The following is a 22,576-nucleotide window of genomic DNA, read 5'->3' as shown; positions in this document are numbered from 1 at the left end:
ATAAACTTCCTGCAGACATCTGTCTCAGAGCCTGCTTCCTGGGAACCTGCCTGCAATAGAAGGCAAACAAATCCTAGGGGCTAAGGCCTTTGCTAGTCTAGGAAATAAAGCTGGAATCAATTATTTGAAAGGAATAATGTATCTATTGATGACAAAATTCTTTTATCACTGCCTTTGAGAGGCTTACCATTTTATTATGGAAGATAACTAAGCACATAGGAAGCAAAAGGAGAGATTTTATCCTGGACAGTCCTGAGCTAATGACAGGGGGCTTTTCCACCAAGACTTACCATTTATTGTTAAGCTGAGCACTCAACTGACATAGAGTCTATGTCTCACAGTATGAGTAGGCATTTATTATTTCCACTCTACGGATAAGGACAATTAGGTTCAGAGATAGACATCTATCTGCCCAGGATCACACAGTCAGTAGTAAATGGCAGACTGAAGACTGGAATGTGGATCATCTTAGACTACAAGGCTCTCCCAGGTCCCTTAGCATACCACTTCCTCTACACCATTACTCCATTACTGTCATACAGTGGAATAAGTAAAACATGAAACTTAGGGTATAGCTAAGAATCTCTACCCTACTCCAGGGAATGATCTTGCATTTCTGTTAGGATATTCATGTTTCTAGCTCCTTTTGTTTCTCTTTTCCCACTTTTTTTTCCCTATGGAAGCATTTCCAAGAAAGTAGGATCATCTTAGAATGGGTTGTTTTAGCCTGGGTTCCTCTGAAAACAGAATCTGAGAAAACAACTTAAGTGTGGGTGTTTATTAGGGAATGTGGTCCCAAGGAGCAGGAGTGAAGGATGACAGGGAAGAATAATGGAAGAGGGAAAGCCAAAATGAGCGTGCATGCTGAGCCGACCATGGTGACTGGGTGCTCTAGCCCACGGGATCTCTTGAGAAGCTTTATGAAATACGTCTCCAAACTGTTTGCATTTCTCCTTTGGTTCCCACCCACAGCTGCCTCCCTTGTGCTTCTGGATTGAACATGCGTGAATGCCAGGCAGGTTCACCTGGGCCCTCTGGCAACCAAGAAGCCCTAGGGCAGGAAGCAAGAAAATGATATGCTGTTAGATAAAAGCCTGCATGGACCTGCTCACCACGACAGTGGCTGGGAAAGGACAGGAGGCCGAGAGGACTGGAAGGAGAGCAACAGATGTGTTTGATGTGAGGATGAGCTAGCATTCACTAAGCACTCTCATGTGCCAAGCACTGTGCTGTGCTTTATAGCCATAACCTTGCTTCATCCTCACAGCATCCCTGTGGCTTAGAAGTCCTCATTATCATCCCTCATTTTTAAGATGGAGGAAGAAACTAAAAGGAGAGGTCATTTTCCCAGGCCTCGGAGCTGGGAAATGGCAGAACTGGGAGTCAAATCAGCCAGACAGCTGAGCCCTCACTCATAATGACACGTTCCTAGACCCCCAGTGGATGCCCAAAACCACAGAGCGTACCGAACCCTATGTAGTGTAAGTTTTTTCCTATGCATACATACCTATGATAAAGTTTAATTTATAAATTAGGCACAGTAAGAGATTAACAATAACTAATAATAAAATAGAACAATTATGACAATATACTGTAATAAAAGTTATGTGAATGTGGTCTCTCAAAAATTCAATTTTTAAAAAATTTCCACCCACGAGTTTAATGTATTGTCTATCTTAATGAAGCACCTGTAGCCATAACTTTAAGTTTGAGATGCGACACCAAAACTAACACAAATTTCTTTTTCCTTCTTCACAATTTCAAAGAAGATTTGTTTTTATCATAAGATCTCAGCAACCTCAGCATACAATTTTTTTTCTTTCTTTATTAAGTCAAGAACTTTCACCTTTTCACTTGAAGTGCTTTGTGGCTTTTCTTTGGCATGTTCAAATTGCCAGCACCACTACTCTTGTGCGTTGGGGTCATTATTAAATAAATTGAGGGTTACTTGAACATTAGTACTGAAATACCACAGGAGTCAATCTGATATCCAAGATGGCGACTAAGTGATTAACAGGCAGGTAGCATTTCCAGCGTGGATATGCTGGACAAAGGGACGGTTTATGTCCTGAGCAGGATGGAACAGGGCAGCACGAGATTTCATCACACTACTCAGAACGGTGCACAATTTAAAACCTTTAAATTCTTTATTTCTGGAATTTTCCATTTCATATTTTTGGACCTTGGTTGACCATGGGTAACTGAAACTGTGGAAAGTGAAACTGGAGATAAGGAGGAAGCATTATAGCAAACATTTCTCATGGGGCCCAAATGAAGTATGTACGAGGGCTTACTAGCACATACTAAATACATACTCAGTATTTTTCTCCAGCATATGTAGATTGTACATTCGTGTCAGCACAAATCAAACCATGCTGCTCCTTGTTAAAAACACTTAGCCCTCCCCCACCTTCTAGAGAAAATCCAAGTCCCTAAGGCGACTCACAAGGCCCTTCATGGCCTGGCTCCCACGTACCCATTCAGCTTTATTCCTCGCAGTAGTACAGGCTGAAGGGTTTGTGCATAAACTGCAGTTGCTGATGCATTTCTTGCATGCCTGGGAGAGAGAAATAGGGGTGTCAGTGTCATCATGTGACATGTCTGTTTTGGTTTGCAGCATCTCTTAAAGGGGGCAGTAGTGGCCAGACCTCCTGGCAAATCTTCCTCAGGACCCAGTAACCTCCCAGTCCTTCGCCCTCCTCCCTTTCCTCATTTGTGTCTGGAGTGTGATATCCCAGAAAAGAAAGAACTTTGGAACCATACAGACCTAGTTCAAGTCCAGTTTTGTACCACTTCCCAGCTTGAGAACTCAAGCATGATATCTAGCTTCTCTGGGTCTCAGATTCCTCATCTGTAAACCAAGAATGACACCTCCTACAAGAGAGTGTACCTAAAGCGCCAGGCACATGGGGTTCTTATACAATGGCAGCAGTCATTACTGCCCCCAAGTTATTCTTTTAACTGCTCTGAATCACAAAATCCAGCTGGAACCAGAATATGTCCCTGCCCATTTTCTTAAGCCAGGAAGCCCACCTGGAGGCCTAGCATCATGCTCTAGGCATAACTGAGAGATACAACTCTCTGGGCCCACACATTTCCCTTTGTGGGGACGGGGAGGCGGGGAGAACTTGACTTTTCTGACTCCTGCCTTTGTACCCAGTGCAGTGTTTGACAGCTTATGGACACACATCTCAGTTATTCCCCAGGGTATACTAAGCTCACTGCTTGTCCTTTCCCCCTGTTTCCTTTATTGTATATACCTAATCTCCATCCTCCTGCTGTAGTTAGAGCTGCTATACATTTCAGAAGCAGCAGCTGACCGCAGAGTTAAGCAAAAGAATGAGAGTCTGGAGGCTTTAGGCCATTGGTCTGGTTCTTCCTGGGCCCTCAGAAATGCTGAAGGACAAATAGCCTGGGAGATGACATGCACCTAAACTGAAGACGGATCCTGCCCTCCCTGCCTCCGCTCTAGGGATCTGTTCCCCTCGGTGTTCTTGTGGCAGACTGTGAGGCGCTCGCCACTCCACTCTTCCTCCTTCCCTTGGCAGAGGTGGCCAAGAAAGACGAGTCTTTCTCCTGGTGGGCAGCTGGCCAGCTTCCTCCCAGCTCGGAGCCAAGCATGTCTTAGTGAGGAACTCCCCAGATGAGAAGGCCTTTCAAGAGCATTTCTCCAAAAGCTAGCCAGAAACCGGGGCTTCCAAAGCCTGAAGTTGAACCTCCAGTATGCGAAGCTAGGAAATGAAGGGATGCCACACTGCCCTCTAGTGACAACTAGGCTTGGCCCTTTCCTTCAGCTTTTCCTCTTTCCTTGTTCCCGGCACCAGACGAGGCCTCTTTCCCATCAAACTGGAGCTCCCTCTGGTGGCCTAGGAGTCAACTCTTCTCTCCACCTGTGGACATTGTCTTCAGATGCAGCAAGTAGAAACACACTCAGTATCCAGATGATCTCACCTCAACTGCCCTTTTGTCCCACTGATGAACCTGCTGTTTAGTGTTCTCAACAACTGGCACCTGGATAGACAGATTAGCCATTAAATTGACCTTCCGACTGATCGATCCTGATGGATCCTGAGTGACCAGCTGATTAGCCGATTAAGTTTCTAAACCACAAATCACTTGATTGACATACTGGCTTTCTAACTGTCCTACTTACTAATCCTAAATAACTAAACATTTGATAAGCTTGAACTGCCTGCCTGGCTGACTCTTCTTCTAACCAGCTGAATGACTGACTGCCCAGAAGCGGACCTGCAAGATTGACAGCCTGGTTCCATAACTAAGGGTTACGGATGGACAGGAGGACAAAGTGCCCTTTTCTCACACCCTGATTCCTCTGCCTGCTTGGAGCCCTACTCTTCTCCTCTCGAGAGCCACCTGAAGACTGTAGAGTGTCGAACCAGGAAACTGACCTTCTGATCTACTTCTAGTGAGGTTCTTAACCAAAGCCCCGCAGATAGGTTGCAATTTAGTTTCAAAGTAGTGTGAATATTAAGATGTGTGGTTATCTGGGAAGAGGGTTCACAGCTTTCATTGGATTGTTAAAAGACTCTAGCATACACAGATATTTCCAGAACCACTGCTCTGGGAAGACCCTCAGCAAACACATTCAGATATGCAAAATCCTTACCTGGATTCAAGTCCCATTTCTCTCTTCCATCAGGGCAAGGTAGCAGGAAAGTGACTAGGAAGAGTTAGAGTTATAATGGATGTGGATATAGTACGAAAGATAAAAGCTGAGCTGTATGTGAAGTTCCCAGAAAGAGACCCAGAGAAATCAACATATGTCCTTTGGGGAGGCCACATTTAGCCCAAGATGGCAGGGCATCCTCAGGTCTGGGCAGAGGCTTTTAGAGCTGAGGTGATAGATACATTTAGCAGGCCCTTGCCTGGGGCAGGGAGTGAGTATGTAATCATGAGGAGCTATTTGGCATTGTGTATTTATTTATCAGTGTGCTCACAAGGGTGGGCGTAACTGAGAGTTGTATGGCTCTGCATGAATGTCCTTTGGGTCAAATTGTGCATCTGAATAGTTTTGTGAATGGATTTGCACATGTGCTCACTCATTGACCCCCTCAAGTCTTTTGGGAGGTTGAGACATAAGAATTTCACTAGGTAAAAATATCCGCAGACATGACAGCCGACCACACCAGAAATCTGGACATCCTCAACATCTCCCTCTCCCTGTGCGCTCGTCATCACACAGCCACTGCCACTACTGGCTCTCATCACATCTCCCAGGATTAGTGCTTGGTCCCCAATGTCCTTCCCTTGCTAACCTTCTAAATCGCAGCCACAGTGACCTTAATAAAATGAGGTTAGGGTCACAGCACGCCCCTGCCTGAAACCGACAACAGCTTTTACACTGTCAGGAAATAAGGCCCATCTCTTCCGTCTGCCTCAAGGGCCCTTTCAAGGTCATAGCCCTGCTCACTGGGGATTCTGGGGTCTCAAGGCCCCATAATTTGGACTCATCGCCTCTCGGCCTGGTCCTATGCCACAGCCTAAGATTTCGGTTCTGAGGCCTTTCCTACCAGCCTTTACCGCGCTGTCCTTCTGTCCTGCATCTTGGCAGCTATCATATGCCGCTGTAATTACCCAATTACAATTAGCAATTGAAACAGTTATTGTTTCAAAATGCCTGGACTCGAGAAAGTATAATTGAAAGAGCACCCAAGTCCGTCTGTCACGTTCCACCCCACTGGACAGGGAGCCTGAAGGGCCGACAGTGGGAGGCCGGCAGTGCACGGATGAACACGTCTTTTCTCCCACATCGCGGAGCAACAGAAGCTGTGACGTGAAACGGAAATGCGCGTGCGCAAAGTGAACAGTAGGAACTACGGCTCCCAGAATCCTTTCGCCCGAGACTTCATTTCCCAGAAAGCTTCTGGAGTCCCCACCCCGGAACTGTGCTCTTCTTTTTTTTAAAGCGGAAAGTGGGACAAAAGCGTCAGTAAAGGCGGTTTCTGAAGGGGTAGAATGGTGAGAGGTGTTGCGAAGTGTTTACTTCCAGGGGTCGTCCTTGAATCAGAGAAACCCGGACTTCGGAGGGAAAGGACCTGGCTGCAGCCTTTCCACACTTTGCAGTGTTCCGGTTCCCTCCGCCCGTTCCAGAGCCCCCCACCCCCAGCCTTGCAGTCCCTCGGCCTGCAGCCGCTGCAAACGCTCTGCCCACCTCCGGGCGTCTGGAGGCAGACCTGTAGCTAGATTGCCTCGGGGCCCCTTGTTCCCATCCCTGCATTGCCTGTCTTCCACTGGGAAGAAGAAGTAAAGGCCTTGGCCCTAAAGACATAACCCACAGGGCTCCATGTGCGTGTCCCACAGCCCTTATGCTACTTCCAGCAATGGCTGCAGGAACCAAAGCTGTGGGTAGCGGAGATGGGTGTGGACAATAGCAGAGAGGCAGAGGATCTATGGTTCCTGACTTGCCACCTCTTTCACCACATATTTCAAAATGCTTGGATTCGAGAAAGTCAGCCTTCTTCCTCAGACCCCAGCAACACCTGAGGCCCCACGGCCTGTTTTCACCTTTCCTCCTGAGGCCGCTTTGATCACCCACCTAGAAATGGGAGCAGCTGGTGGGATTGGGATTTGAGACTGGAGCCTTTGAAGGGAAAGAATGGACTAAAAGGGAATTGCAGGACATTTGGGGACTAAAAGTTACTGAATTAAAATACGGTTAGGGTGCAGGGCTGAGAGAGAATGAGATCTATCATCATTGCGTATCTGGAAAGAAATATATATATATCTCTAAGGCAAATGAACACATTTTTCAGAAGTATTATAGAACTCATAGTAATTTAGTTTTTTCTTAACAGTCTGAAGTAAACACTTGCCCATCAGCCTGGGGAGCTACAAACACTTCCCCCCACCGACTACTAGTAATTCTATGCCGCTCAATGTTGCCACATTCCTCTGCTAGCTGTGGAGGTCCTAGAGACCCTTTTGGGGAATCTGCAAGGTCAAAACGGTTTCACAGCAACACTAAGATTTATTTGCATTTTTAACTATTGACATTTAAATTTAAAATAGTGTGTAAAACTGCTAGCATCTTGGCATGAATCAAGGCAGTGGCATCAAGCTATATTTACAGTTACTGTATTTTGCTCCGATGCTCTTGGACAGGAGGGGGAGGCAGTTTCACTTAAGAATATCCTTAACGAAGATGTAAAAAAATATATATTCATTTTACTCGATTTTGAACCTTGAGGATATATATATAAATATATATATATTTTATGTTGTGTGTGACAAAATAAGACGTATATATAAAGCAAGTCTGCTGAATACCAGGGTACAGTGTTTGTCTTGAGAAAAAGTGTTGAGAAAGGCAGTCACGTGTGCATAGTTTTTCAACCCCTATATACGTTCACATAAGTATATGCCTTGTGCCAGAACATTTTCTTAACAAAGAGATAAATAACTCTCACAGCCTGTGCTGGGCATCTCACTTTGTTTGGGAATATCTTTCCCTGTTCTGGACTTGATGTGTACTTCTTTGTTCTGCTAAAGTGTGTGTGTCATATGGCACCTGCCCAGCCCTACTGCTATATCTGTTCCTGGCAGGGAGGGAATGGGATCCTTTGCTTGCAGCACAAGAAGAGGGCATGCAGACTGCGCATGCTGGCCATGAAGGATACTTACTATTGAAACTAATCCTTCTCTTTCTCTTCTCTATGTGAGTAAGGCATTGTTCCATCCAGTGCCTGTGTGAGTCCTATTTTTCTTGGCAACTCCATCACGTGCAAACCGTGGAGTGTGTTGACATCCTGGGACTGCTGTTGCTGGTGGCAGGTATTGTTACGCTATTTGCTATCCTCCAGACAGTGAGACTCTTTTCCTGGAAGTAGTAATAGGTGTCACTTGCTCAACCAAAAGCAAGTCTGTGCTTGTTTATTTGCTAGTAATTTGAACTAGACTCTTCCAAAAAACACCTCTTTTACTTGAATGACTGACAGCATGATTATTTGGACTTGGGTGTTTGGTAGACATTTTCTACAAAATGAACAAAGTGAGCTTGCTACTTCAAGGGAAACAATTGACATTACTTATTGCCAATGATAAAATTTAGTCTTTTAAGCAAAAATTAGGATTTTGAAAAACGTATCTGCCATATATCTTGATAGTTTCCCAATGCTTAAAAAATTCTTCTGATGAACTTGGTGGTGATATTAGCAAATGTGATATTTTTCTTCTATTGAACACTGTGTCAACATTTGGAATATTTGCATAACTCAGTATATTAGATATCTGTTGTTGCAGAACAAATTACTCCAAAATGTAGTGATTTAAAACAACAAACATTTATTATCTCACAGTTTCTGTGGGTCACGAATTTGGGAGTGGCTTATGCAGATGGTTCTGACTTAGAGTTTCTCCTGCATTTGCATCAAGATTTCTGTTGAGGCTGCAGTCATCTGAAGGCTTGACTAGAGCTAGAGCATCTGCTTCCCAGAGTCACACTCACATGGCTGTTGGCAGGAAGCCTCAGTTCCTCACCACATGGACCTCTCCACAAGGCTTTGAGTATCCTCACCACATGGCAGCTAGCTTCCCTTAGAGCAAATGATCCAAGAGAAAGAGAGCAAGATAGAAGCCCCAATGTTTTTTATACCCTTAAATACCCTCAGAAGTCACATCTGTAATTTCCACCACATTCTATTCATTAGAAGTGAGTCCTCTGTATGGTCCACACTCAAGGAGAGGGAAACTAAGCTCTGCCTCTTAAAGGGAGGAGGAGTACCAAACAATATGTGGACATAGTTTAATAACACTACACTAGTGAACTAGTATTTTCCAAGTGATCTGCATGAAATTACAACATTCTGATACATGGATTAAAAAGTCTATTCCAATTGCAAAGTAGTGGATTTTTATTGTAACAGAGTTTGAAAAGTTCATTGACGTAGTTTTAGATTGTACATTGCTACTAACTTTAAGAAGCTATCATTTATTGCATTTGAGGATAATATCAAAAGAGAGTATACATAATATCTAAAAAGACTATTAAAATATTTTCCTCATTTCCAACTACATCTCCCTGTGAGGCCAATTTCTTATCATGTACTTCAACCAAAATAACATTAGAACAGACTGGAATACAGAAGCAGATATGAGAATCCAGCTGTATCCTATTGAGCCAGACAGAGATTTGCAAAAATGTAAAACAGGTTCTTCTCACAACTTTTTTTTCCTTTGAGAAAATATATTTTTCTTAAACATTGGTGTGTTAACATGTATTGGATTTATTATTGTAATTTTAAAATGAATTAAATATTGTTAAATTTTCTGTTTTAATTTCTAATATGGTAATTATTGCTAGATATAACCCATATAAACAAAAGCTCTGTGGAGTCCTCAATTTTTAAGAGTGTACAGGGGTCCTGAGACCTATTTATCTCTTACATATTAAATTATTTGGGTGTGAAATATTTTATAACAAAAAATTGAAAGAACATGTGGAAGAGAAGATTCTACTTTCTTTATGTAAGCATTATGTCTGTTTTGCAGCACACATATCCGGTATGTGGGCCTGTATTGTTTGGCTCTAAAGAATTTTGTGCACATTCACAGCTCTCTGAGTCTGTGTCTACAACATATTTATGATATATGACTTGTAACCTGAGAGTCCCCAGACCTCAGGCAATCTCACCACATTCACAAGGCTACCAGTTCAAGTCATACAAAGTCCCTTATAAAAAGACCGTCTGTGCTTCTGGCTTAGTCCTTGTCTCCCCTTGGGTCAGGCAGGACATCACCGTCTATCATACATCACATCGTCTGCCAGGTTCTCTTCACCTAACCCCCTTATAAGAGTACATGTCTACTGGGGTTGCCAGCCCACCAGTTCTGCAAAGTGCCACACTCTAAGTCCATTTTAGACCCCTTTTAGGAACTTGGATGAGCACCTTCTAGATGAAACGCACAAGAGGTACAAAGGCAGTCTCACTACACTGTTGAGTGAGCGGACTGTGTGGTCACCTCGTGTAATTCCGGAATCTCTCAGTCTCACTGAAGGGTCTGAGGCTAAGCTTCTGGGTTTCTCCTACCCCTCCTCTTAATGTAACTTTCTCAAAAATTCATAAATAGAGTAGCAAAATTAGAGAATTAAATAATCCAATTAACAAGTTGGAGGGGCAACCTGAACAAAATCTGGGTTTTTCTTTCATGGATGAAGGGAGAATGACTCAACTGGGTAGGCAGAGAAAACATCTGCTACAATTGTGTGTATGTGTGTATAATTTTAAATCTTTCCACAATAAAATATATTGCTCGTGTGATTAAAAAGAAAAGTAATGAATATGAGGGGAAAATGGACTATAAAACTAAGAAATACATTCATACTTTGAGCTATTTGAGACCATACAATGCTGGTAAAGGAAGAATACCCATTTGCTCAAATTCACTGATCAATGTACCATATTTACTTCTTTTACCTATTTTTAAAATTTACAGCAATTCATACTGCATAGAATTCTTTTAATAACTTTTTAACATTTCTGCGAAATTTTATTTAGCCAATATTCTATTATATGTTTAACAGCATTTTAAGGAATGTTCAGTCTGTCAGCTCAGTTAGTGAGAAGACAAGGGTCATCGAGTAGAAAATATTTGTGATATATAAAATTTAAAAAGTCTAATAATATATAAAAGTCCAAATATATAAATCTATAAAAAAAGGCAACCCAACTGAAAAATGAACAAAGAATATGAACAGACAATTCACAGAATCAGAAATACAATTATCCAAAAAACATGTATGACAAGATTTTCAACATTACTAGTTATTGAGAAAACAAAAGGGCAGTTAAGATGTTTATTTTCACAAAACATAGTATCATCTAGCTTGAATTGTATTGGTGGAGGTGTTTCTGAGATCAAGCCCGATCATAGAATTCTATGTTGATGTGAGTGTAAGCTGGTACAGCATTTTTGATAGGCCTTTGGGCTGTATTTATCATTAAAATGCCTGCATTCTCTCTGAGGTAGTGGGAGGGTTGCGGAAGGGTGGGTGGGGCTGGGAGGAGATTGACATAATGGAAGGGGCTAAAGAATGGGAGTTTGTACTCCATGGAGAGATCTGTGGGATGGAGGATAATGTAGAACTAGGGTTAATAAAGAAAAGGGGAAAGGGACAAAGGCTTGGAGGAACCAAGAGATGCTTGAAAGGATTGGAGGATGTGAAAACAAGTGGTAGTGGGAGGATCGACAGGGATTAGAAACCATTGAAGAAACTGTTGAGAAGGACAGGAAAGGAAGGGGTGGGACTGGCAGGGACTATATAGCTAAAATGGAAACAACTGCCTTTCAATGAATTGACCCAGAGCCACGGGCAAACAGGACCTGTTAACACTGAGTAAGGCCACTGTGAAGGAATGAGGTTTGTTAGCAAACAGGAAACAGTAACTTTCAAAGTGCTGCTAACTGTGCCTTGCAGAATTCTTTTACTTCCTCTAGCCTTGGCTCTGTTATTTCATTGTAGTTTGCTTGTAAAAGCAACCTGAGATCTTTGACTACTCCTTAGTCTGAAGCCTCTGATGGCCAATGATTTTTATCTTTCCCATTTTAACCTAAGGCGCAAAATATGTAGACACTTCAGCAGCCTCTAGTAGAAACCTTCTTTGTCACTCTGAAAACTCAAGAAGATGCCCTGGGTGATGCAGGAAGAAATCAAGGAAGAAATCCTGGGAGGCCGATGAAAAGAGGCTCTCTCTGCAATAGAGTGCAGGTGTGCATAAGGGGTGCCAGATCCCAAGACTTCCACTTCTCTCTTGGTTTGAGGCAGGAGTTCTTTTAGGAAGTAGAGGGCCTTATGGTCACTGGCTTTCTCTGTGGTTCATGCCTCTTTCCACACAGTGAATAACAGGGCAACCAGACAGCAAGAATCTGCAGAAGGAGGCTGTTGGCCTGAATTATGTCCCTCCAAATTCATATACTGAAGCCCTAACACCCAGTAGTTTAAAATATGACTATATTTAGAGATAGGATTTTTAAAGAAGTAATTAAGTTAAAATGAGGCCCTAATCCAATCTGACTGGTCTCTCTGAAAGAGTGAATTTGAACAACAAAAAAACATACACTAAGGATGTGTACACACAAAAAGCCATGTGAGGACACAGCAAGAGGGCAGCCATCTGGAGGCCTCAGAGGACACCAACCTTTGATCTGGGACACAGAGCCTCCAGAACTGCGAGGAAATTAATTTCTGTTGTTTAAACCACCCAGTCTGTGGTATTTTGTTATGGCAGCCCTAGCAAACTTAATACAAGGCCTTCAGGTCTGATGGTTTAGGGACCTGGGAAAATAAAAATTCATTTGAGTCCTCTTGGAAACTATTTGGAAGTGCTTCCTTTGAGTGTAGAAGAAGTCCCTGCTGCACCCCCATACACATTTTTACTTTTCGTTTAGGAAATTTGGAGCTTGCTCTTACACTGCCCTAAAACTTCTCAGGTTGAGCCAGTTATCAGTCATTAGTTGCTAAAGAGAAATAGAGATGTCTAGCCAATCAGGCCAAGTCTCTCTTTGAGCAGAGTTCAGTTGCCATGTCTTCTAACTCTGCTCAAACATTTAGTCCTTGGCTTAGTAGGTTCAAAAACTTTTTCCAGTTCAGGCTCAAATGAGTGGTTTTCATACTAGTTCTAAAAATTAAATAGAGTTTTAGTTTAACAATGAGAGCTATATTAGTGAAGAAAACTGAGCTATTCATGGTAGACTGGTCCTAAATAACCTTTTCCCATTAAGAAGAGTTAAGTAGAGACCAAAAAAAAAAAAAAAATTCTACCATGGAAAAACCCTTGTTCTTTAGAACTCAACAGAAATGTTACTTCCTTGGAAATGCTTTCCTAAACCATCCTGGGAAGCATGGGGTTGCCCTTGCTCTAAGGTCCCAAGGAAGCTGTCAGAAATCCCAACTTGTAGTATTTTAATTAGTTGTTCAAAGGCTTGCATTTCCCATTAAACTGTGAGCTCCAAGAGGAAAGAGATTGTGTCTTGTCTAGATATCTTCAATGATATCTAGACCACAGTGTGTACTCAAAAAACCAAACAAACAAAAAACTAGGAGAATGAAAGAATGAATTATATTATGGTACCACATGTCTCTTGTATGGGATCTGCCTTCCAAATGGACCGGAAGACCAGTCAGTCATCTCCCCACCTGCACAGTATTGGAGACAATGATAAAACACATTCCTCCTCAGCTTTTCCTTCCCCCATCTCTTCAGTGATGCTCACCCTTCCACAAGTAGTTTTTTGTCCTATACCTTTTTGTTTTGCTTGAATTTCCAAGTGGTCTTTTTCCTGATTTTATTTGCAAAGAGACCCTTTACTCTCACCGCTAAACTGTCTCCAAATCACAACATAGGAAGAATTATTTCTGGGAACATCTTCTAGAAGCAACATGTTCCCTAGAAACTATGATCCCTAAGGACTAACAGGACTCCTGACCTGTTTTCCACACATTTAACCCATCTCACATTCAGTTTTGCTCACCTCTGTCCCTTGACTACAGTCCCTAGGCACTCTGCCCAGGCTATCACACTCCATACAACAATTCTTCAGGGCTAGGTTAGGGATTTGAGTGGGATCATGTAGATTGATGGGTATCTGTTAAACTGAGGACATTGGCTAAATATTGTGTCTGGGACATCCAGGAAATTGAACTCAATTTGTAGAGATCAAAAACAGTGAAGAAATTAGAAATTCAAGAAGCTGATTCTTAGCCAAGCGCAGAACAGCCAAGGGTCTCATGTTCCCTGTTAGGGCAGGAGTGGAGGCCTAAGTATAGATGGGCCTGCATCTAAAGATGTAACATGGTCTTGCTAAGCTGAGAGAATGGAAAAAGAAGGAGACAACCTCAGACTAGGGAAAGGATGAGGGTGTAGGTGATAACCTGTTCCACTGGAAGGTCCTTTGGACCCTAACATTAAAAAAAAAACCAAAAAACAAAAAAACAAAAAAAAAAACTAGCTAAACTCAGCAAGCTCAAGTTCGAACATTGCCTTTTTCTTTGTGTAATCCTTACCTAAAATCCAATTGATTGTTCAATGTACCCCCTATATATTGCTGAATTTTAAAGTCTATGAAGGCATGCTCACTGCTGTATCCTCACCAGCATTATCTAGAACAGTGGAACGCAGCAAGTATTTGCTGAATCGATCAATAGATATATGTATGGCTATGTACAGATGAATAGATGTCCGGGTCTACAGTGGTCTAGTGTACAGTACCTGCTCCTCCTTCTCACAGTGATTTGTGATTCTCTAGGATGAGTCTACTTCTCCATCCACCTGCCCCCTGATAGCTCTGAAAGTTCTTTGTCATTTGGTTCAAATGCCCTACCTTTGGAGACTAGCTATTTATTAACTAAACCGTTGCACCACTGGTTCTTATAGCCTTAAATGAATTTGGGTTAATTCTTAACTGTTTCCTTTCTGTACATGTGTCATTTAATGGTTTGCCTTTATCTGATTTTCTCCAATTTCCTGTGCATTTGTGGTTTTCTACAGAAGCTCTCTACCAGAGGCTTTAGGCGGCCACACCAAACAAGTGCGGGTACCTACGTTTTCTAGGAGGACTCTCCTGCTGCTGTGGGTCTCATCCAACTGGTGTCCATCCACACATTCCCACCCAAGATTATCTACACTGGAAGAGGAAGGATGCCCTCCCCAGAGCCAGTTCTTGGGGAAAAGAAGAATTGTTGATATAGCCAGAGTCCAAAAAGAAGGAAGATTACTCTGCAACAGCCAAAGGTTGGTGACATACTTTTTCTCCAACTCAGTGAAAGCTGTTCATTGTTTGCTTTCTTTCCCATGAATTTAATTAGTGTATTTTCTCCAAATAACCTTCGGAATAAACAGGAAGAAAATATTTTACATCAATAGAATATCTTCATGGGGGACCAAAAGTTTATCCATCATTGATTCCCCTCTTCTAGCATAGTGCCTGACATGTACATGTTTAATAAACGTTTGATGAAGGAAGGAAAGAAAGGAGAGAAGCGGGGAAGGAGAGAGAGGAAGAGATTGGAGAATGTTTATGAATGGAAAGAATGTGAATGTTTTATTCAGGAAGAATGCGACAAAAACATAGTTGTGTTTTCATAGTTAATTAGAAGCATTGTCACTGACACCTAGAATCAGTGACACAAGTTAAGTCACTTTGTGAAATGAAGGATGTATTTATAAAGATAAAAGAATAGTAGACAACCAGAATAGCAACAAATGTACTCTTTGGAACTTAAACATAAACAGCAGTGATTGTATTTTAAGATAAATTCAGAACTCTGTAATATAGTAGCCATTTGTTCTGTCTATGCCCAGTTCTCAAAAGCAAATTAAAACAACCAAGAATTTTACTTATGGATAAATGCAGAGTGATCAAGGAAGTGACAATTGACTGCAGCTGGTCAGTCTGGTATTTAGAAAAGGCCAGCTAAACAGAATTAGTGCACTGAGGAAATTTATAAATATCTAGGCTTCCTGCAGTTGAGAGGGATTAACCACACACAGTAATGCAGCAAAGGCTCAAAAGTATGTAATGTGTTAAGGAAAAACATCTCAGTGCAGAAGAAAAAAAGATTAAGGAAATTAACATGTTCTTAATATTGGTCTTTTAGTTATTCAGGATCATACAGGCTACATAATTCTGGTCCAGCAAGCCAACTCTAAATGACACATGCATTGCAAAAGAATATACCATAATGGGGGTAGGAAGAAATAAGTGAAACATTCATTTTTATAAAATCAAGATCTCAAAACTAAGGGACGGTTTCTTCAGCAAGTCAGCAACATATATTAAAGTTCTCAATGTTAGGAAAAGTCACTATAATTTTATATTATTTGAATTTGGAGAAAATAAAATGCAACCTAGGAGAAAATGTAAAAACTTATCCAGAGCAAATTCAGAGAAACCTCTCTTTTGATACCAGTCTTGCAAAGACTGTGTTAAAGGGGCATGTGACTTGTTTTAAAGGGTTTGCCAGAGTAATTTAGACTCTCACGATCCACACGATTGTATTATTAAAGAAAACTGTTAGTAATGTAGGTAGGTGATGACTAATGACTAGCAAAAAAAATAAATGTACCATCTTAGCTACTGTGAGTTGTTCCCAAAGTTATAATAAGACAATTCAGGCTTTATGTGTACAGCAAATTTCACCTGTGCAACTGATTAATGCAAGAGATCAGTGGGTCCCAAACTTCAGCCAGTGATCATTTTTGCCCTGCCTTTTACCACTTGTACTATTTAACATGTTTTTCCTTTAAATCAAAATTTTTTTTTACCTTAAATATATTTAAAAAGAAACTTAGTAGATATTACCATCTGAAATCATCTCTGTTAGGCATTCTTTGGAAAACACTTCAATAACAAAATAACAATAACAATAACAATAATAATGATAAGACTATTTCCAAACTAATTCTATGAGATAGAGACATACTGGTAGAGAAAAAATTAGAATCCTTGGAGCTCATGGGAAAGTATTTGGATAAATCATATGCTCAGGCCACAGTTTGTTCTTCATGGCTTTATTTAAGAAGCAAGTTAATGTTTACATGACATTGAACTTCAAAGTCCAGGCAATAAGGAGGAAAATAGAGTGATAGAGAAAAACAGTTTATGTTTGTCACTTCCTTACTTTTCCTTACCCTGTGGAGAGGCCCCCGAGGGCAGCAGGACAGACACTGGAGAGAACCAAAGTAGGGAGGTAGTGTCTTATTAGAGTACAATAATTTTTTATTAAATTATAAAAATTGATTATGCTAAGATATAAGCGCTATGTTTCCTAACTCATATGGCAATAATTCTTATTGGAGTTTCTTTGTGTTTTTAAATAATCTTCTTTCCTACAATCTTGGTGTGGAATTGTTTACCTTACTTTTTGTGTAGTGATGCAATTTCTAATCACATTTTGTGTCTTTACTGTGATACTCTTGGTTTATAGACATGAGTGCTATTCGTGTAAAAAAGTAGGACATTGTTTATCTGTACAATACAGTGCAACATCCTTTATTCTTTTTAAGTACTTCCTTTCTGATTCCTCCTCTTGTGGGTTTTTTTTTTTTTTTTTTTTTACTTATTCCTAACTTTTAAGTTAGGCCAAAGTCATACATGACAGCAGCAGCGTGGACAAGGGGTGAAGGCTTGTTAGATGGGCTCCTGGACAAGACATCCTTCCAGGCTTGTTTCGAGGAGAACATCCATGCCTGATGTCTAAACCAGTAAACCAGCAGTAAACCAGTGCCTCCTGGAGGGAAGTCACTACCTGCATTTTAAAATCTTGTCATGTGGTATTTTGAGGTGTATGTGTTTAGATACATTTAGGAATGTTAAGCTTCATAAAAGATCTCTTTAAAGTCAGGTTCCATAGTTGACAAGTCTGTGTGTTCTTAAAAAGAGTGTCTGAAAGAGAAGAAAGGAAGCTAGAGAGAAGTTTCCTTCAAATGAAAAGGTAGGATGAGCTGTAGAAAGCTAACTGCCTCCTCCCTCAAAAAGTGGAAACACAACTCTCCACTATGTGTGCCAAAGAGCACAGTATGGAAGGAGGGTAGGGAGTAACATTACAGTGGAGAAACCTGACAAACACAGCCTCAGCCACATGACCAAGGTCAACATCAATAGCGATAACTCATGTTGACAGTATATACCTTGATAAGATGTGGTGGAAACGGTACTTTACCTCTATGGTCTTCCTCTCGAAAACCTATAACTCCGGTCTAATAATGAGAAAAACATCAGAAAAATTCAAATAGAAGGAAATTCTATAAAAGTTGACCAGTACTCCTTAAAACTGGCAAGGTCATCAAAAGCAAGGGAAGTGTGAGAAACTATTACAGCCAGAGGAGTGTAAGGAGACACGACAACTAAGTGTGATGTGGTATCCTGGATGCTCTCCTAGAACGACAACAAAAAAGGACATACTTATAAACTAAGGAAATCCGAATAAAGTATAGCCTTTAGTTAATAATAATGTATCTGAATTGGTTCATTAGTTATGACAAAGGAACCACAGTAAAGGCCGGTGTTAACCCTCAGGGAAACTTAGGGGTTGGGTAGATGAGAATTTTCTGTACTATCATCTCAACTTTTCTTTAAACCTAAAACTATTCTAAAATAAAAAGTTAATTATTTTCTTTTTGAAAACTAACTGCCAGAGAAACCACTGGTTGGAGAACTACTGAGACTCTTTGTGACTTCCAATATTTCCTGAAAATCCTAGAGAAACTTTATCATCACATCCAGAACTAGGTCGTGCCTCTGGCAGCTGTTACCTCAAGGTTAATGGGGACGGAATCTAGTTGTGCAGTCTAGTGCTTGAAGTTACTTCAGGGGAGGAAAGCTACAATGAAAAGAAGGGATAAATCATTTAATATACTCATTCATTCATTCATTCATTCATTGGTGCACACACACCCCTGCACTGAAACAGTGACACCCTTTTTCCCAGTTCAACTCTCCCAGTCTGCTTCACTTCTCGGTGTCTGTCCATTCTTAAAGGCGGTGTTTCTCACATACTTTAATGTACCTATCGCCCTCCGGCTTTTCTGTCCATGGCTTCATCTACTACTTACTTGGCAATATTGCTCTGATCTGTAGATAGATCCACCCCTCTGGTTTTCCCACATACACAGAATGCAGTGGTACTGAGAGCTCCACAAAACTTGTTCTTTCAGTCCTCTTTGTAAATGATGCCACCACCTCCTCAGCCACTCACATCAGGAGTTCAGCCTGTGGTGAGCCATCCTGCAGGTTGTCCAAATTCTCCTTCCTACGTGGTTCTCAGGGCTGAGCCCTCCTCTCCAACCTCAGGCCTTAGTTTAGCTTCTCGCCATGTCTCATGCCAGAGACAGCCTCAGCCCTCTCTCTGGACTCCCACCTCCAGCCCCATCACCCCCATCCTGCCCACACTGGGGTGCTTCTAAAACCCACCTGACCATGCTGCTCCCCTGCTGACAGCCCTCCAAGATTTCCTATCACCCCTGGAAAAAGGCCAGACTTGTCAGCCCTGCGCACAAATCCCTCTATGAATTGCTCCCTCTTGTCGTTCTCATGTCGTGTCCTGCCGTGTTCCCAAACTCTGCCCCATCCATGTGCACCTCTTACTTGGTCTTCAGTATTCAGCCCAACCTCACTTTGCGGACCTTCTCCAAGCATTAAAGCCTGAGGCAGGCACCCTCCAGGTCTCCTCCTTACTGATCTCACCAGTGCCCCCTCCCTTGTTCTATCCCCTTTCCCTTCTCCCAGTGTTCCTCCAATTTGCATAACTCTGGCATTCATTTATTCATTCATTCATTCACTTGTTCATTCAATAATTGGCTAGTCTAAATACCAAAATTACAGCAGTGGACAGAACAAAAAAACAATCTCTGGCTTCTTGGAGCTTTCACTCTTTACACACTGTCTTTGATTTTCCTGTCTCTTCCTTAGGAGCATTTTAAAGGTGAGGACTAGTCTCATATGCATCTTAAGCATTTATCATTGTACCTAGCACATAGTTGGTGCTCAAAAAATACAGAGGAATACATAAATAAAGGCCCATGATTTTGTTCCTTCCATCCTTCCTGACGTGCAATGGTCAGAGCTGAGAAATGCTTTCAATGTGCAGAGGAAAAATAACTTTAATACACCCTCCATCCCCTCCCCAGTCTTCCTCCTAACTTCGTTATTTTATTGCCCTTTGGGCAGCACAACTTTAGTGACTCATCTACGTGTTCTTCTCTGAGGGTCTCCACTTGCCTCTGGAAAGAACAACTGGCGCAATCAGAATATCATAAATGCTGGTTGTTTTTAAGAATCGAGCTCTAGATAAACCACAAACATAAAAGTTATGAACCTTGGTGCCATGTAGCGGTGCTGGTAAAGGGGTCAGCGGAGAGGGACAGGATGGAGGCGCACAGGAATGGAAGGACACACAAGTCAAGTTAATCTCCTCATCTACAAAAATGGAAGTCATGTGAAGCTGCTTGCCATGAATGCATCAAGAGCTAGAAAATCATACTTAAACTCTATTACTTTTCTTTTCATTACACAGTCTTTGGTACAGTTTGAATTTTTAAAAATCAGGTACACATTATTGTATTTATAAAATTTAGAAAACTAGTTGGCACAGAAAACCAGTGAAGGGGAGATGGCATGTTCACTGTGGAAGAGAGACTCAGTCACCGGGAGGCTGGTGTAAGAGTTCCGTCCTTGAGTGTGGGCATGGGTGCTGGGAGGAGGATGAGTCCCGTGCTGACGGGAGCTGGTCATCACAGGGAGGTCTTGCCTTCTCATCAATGCTGAGTCACTGCTGACCTATGGCTGACGTGCTCTCCTGACTGTAAGGCCACTGTGGTGCTCCCTCTCCTCAGCCCCCAGAGCCTCAGGAATAGGCTCCCACGAATTCAGAGGGAGGTGCTGGGAAGTCCAGAACAACCTTCCGGAAAGCCTTCCTTTGCTGATAAGGAATGTACATGTAGCTATCCTTCTTCCTCTTTGTCCCCTTTTCTGAGGACGTCATTTTCATCTGCCCTGCAGAGCTGTTGGACAGAACACAGCCTCTGGAACTGGGGGACCAGTACGAGAGGGTGGCGATGCACTGTCTTATTTAGGGGCCTTGTGCAGGATACTTAGACTCCTTATGCCTTTTCCTCCTACCCCCCAAAACGTGCCCTCTGTGTGTCTCTGGGGTTTTGATTATGTAGGGAACAGAGAGAAAGACAGACAGAAACAGAAAGATAGAGACAGACAGAGCTGGCGAGCCCGAATGTGTCACTATGAAACTGTGTCTGGTAAGAGAATGTCTTATACCATTTTTCCCATGGAAGTCTGTAGCATCAGGCCCATCCTTCAGAACAGCAGCAATGCCCACACCTACTTCAAGGCTTACTGTATGCACGTGCACGTCTGTGTGTCTCACTGTGATGGTTTTGGAGAGGTTCCGATATAAAGCTGTTTTTCTTTGAATTCCTTTGGCTCTAAGTGTGTTGTGGTCAGCTGATGCTGAGGCCAGGAGAGAGTCCGGTGTTTCCCTTTCCTGGATCGGGGGAGAGGGAGAAAGGTGCGAGAAGCACTGATCTGGTCGCAGACTGCTCTCACTTGCCGCTGAACATGGCTGGTAATCACATGTTATTACTGGAAAGGATTCTTCTGGGAAGGCCTGTGAGTCAGGACCCCCAGAGTCCTCGGCTGGGTGTCTTCAAATGAGTCACCATGCTCTTCGATACCTGATGAATAAGTGGAAGATAATGCAGCTCGCTTTTACCAGCCGGGAAGGCTCGTGACCCTTTTGGGGACAGAGTCAGCAATGGGGAAGTGTGTCATCAATGGTGACCTTTGCTGACCCTTCACCTTTCAAACACCACATCTGAGCAGCTTTCCTGTCTGATTTTTGCTCTTATCTTCTTTTTCTTTTTCCTAATGGTTTTTTCCTCCTAAATTGAATCATTCAGACTCTTGCTAGTCTCCCAAATGAGTTAAATTTTCCTAGCCTGTCATTCGAAATCTGGCCTCTTCCCATTTTCCCACTTGGAACTCCCCGTTATCTGACCAGACTCATCAGCTAACCTTCCCTGACACACCAGGACTATTTCCACCCTTGCTTGTGTTTCTCCTCTTGTTTGGATGCACCGCCACCCTCATCCCTCAGATTTTATTTTCTCTTCCCATGTAAATCTATTGAAATCCTGCTGACGCCCACCTGCTCTGTGGAGCTGCCCCTGGCTGCCTTAGCCCTGGCCACTTCTCCCATATCCGAGCCCCTAGCCCTAACTGTACTCAAGACACCCTTGTACTGGGCACAGTCTCTGGTTGCTGGCTGTTGACATCTTATCTGCCCCGCCTCTCTGTTGTGTTGGGAACATGCCTTTTACTTTGCTGTATCTCCAGAGCATTTCCAGAGCTCGGGATGGGCTACATAGTATGTCTATAATACGTAACGCGTGCCTCTTGATGTGTGCCTGCGATAAGAGTGAAAAGATCTGCTGTCCTGAGCAGTTCACGGAATGCTCATTTCCAGGGCCCTCGGGCTCTAGAGGGGCCTGCCGCTGAGAGTGGGGGAGGGGCGCAGAGAGAAGAAACCAGAGGTAGTTCAGCTAATGTCTCTTCCACACACAGGTTTCAAGTAACATTAATTAAAACGACAAAAACAAAACAAACAAAACATGCTTCTGTGCTCAAAATTTGAAAACTGTTGGACTCACTGTTATTCTTTCCATGCCTAATATGGTTAACGGGAGGAGAAATTCGTGCTCACCATTGGAAGGCATGCATGTAGCACTAAGAAACCATCAGGATTTGTCCCAAAGACTGGGCATTTTACATAGTACCAAGAAATAATATCTGTCCCGTAGAAAGGGATTTCTTAGACAAATGAACTTTGCCAGGACATCTAAATTCTAGATGTTTGCATATTGGGTTACAAGAGGTCACAGGTGAAGCTTCACAGTGTCGTCCAAGTTGTTAGAAGACCTGTCTCCTTCGTACAGGCCTTTATGGGCCCTTGAGGACAGTGTGAAGCCCAGGCCTCACACTCTTTGCTCCAGTGAAACCTTGTTTGGATACAAGAGACAGAATCCGGGGCCAATCAGCTCCATAACAA

General features: G+C 42.4%; 1 protein-coding gene and 1 long non-coding RNA gene across 2 annotated transcripts in view; both read left to right on the top strand.

The window, feature by feature from the left end:
- Nucleotides 1-5,841: 5,841 nt before the first annotated feature.
- On the top strand, nt 5,842-8,338 carry LOC112475941. The gene is made up of 3 exons (XR_003044917.1): nt 5,842-5,979; nt 7,685-7,791; nt 8,316-8,338. It is a non-coding gene; the product is annotated as an uncharacterized LOC112475941 (long non-coding RNA).
- Nucleotides 8,339-14,543: 6,205 nt separating this feature from the next.
- ZBTB38 (zinc finger and BTB domain containing 38) overlaps nt 14,544-22,576 on the top strand; it is a 109,107-nt gene continuing 101,074 nt past the window's right edge. Inside the window, exon 1 of the mRNA XM_025043565.1 lies at nt 14,544-14,747. The gene's annotated coding sequence lies outside the window, so the exon portion shown is untranslated. The remainder of the gene's footprint in view (nt 14,748-22,576) is intronic.

This window comes from Pteropus alecto, unplaced genomic scaffold (assembly GCF_000325575.1).
Source record: "Pteropus alecto unplaced genomic scaffold, ASM32557v1 scaffold92, whole genome shotgun sequence".
NCBI lineage: Eukaryota > Metazoa > Chordata > Mammalia > Chiroptera > Pteropodidae > Pteropus > Pteropus alecto.
Note: the sequence above shows the minus strand (reverse complement) of the source record. Positions and strands in the feature narration are given on the sequence as shown.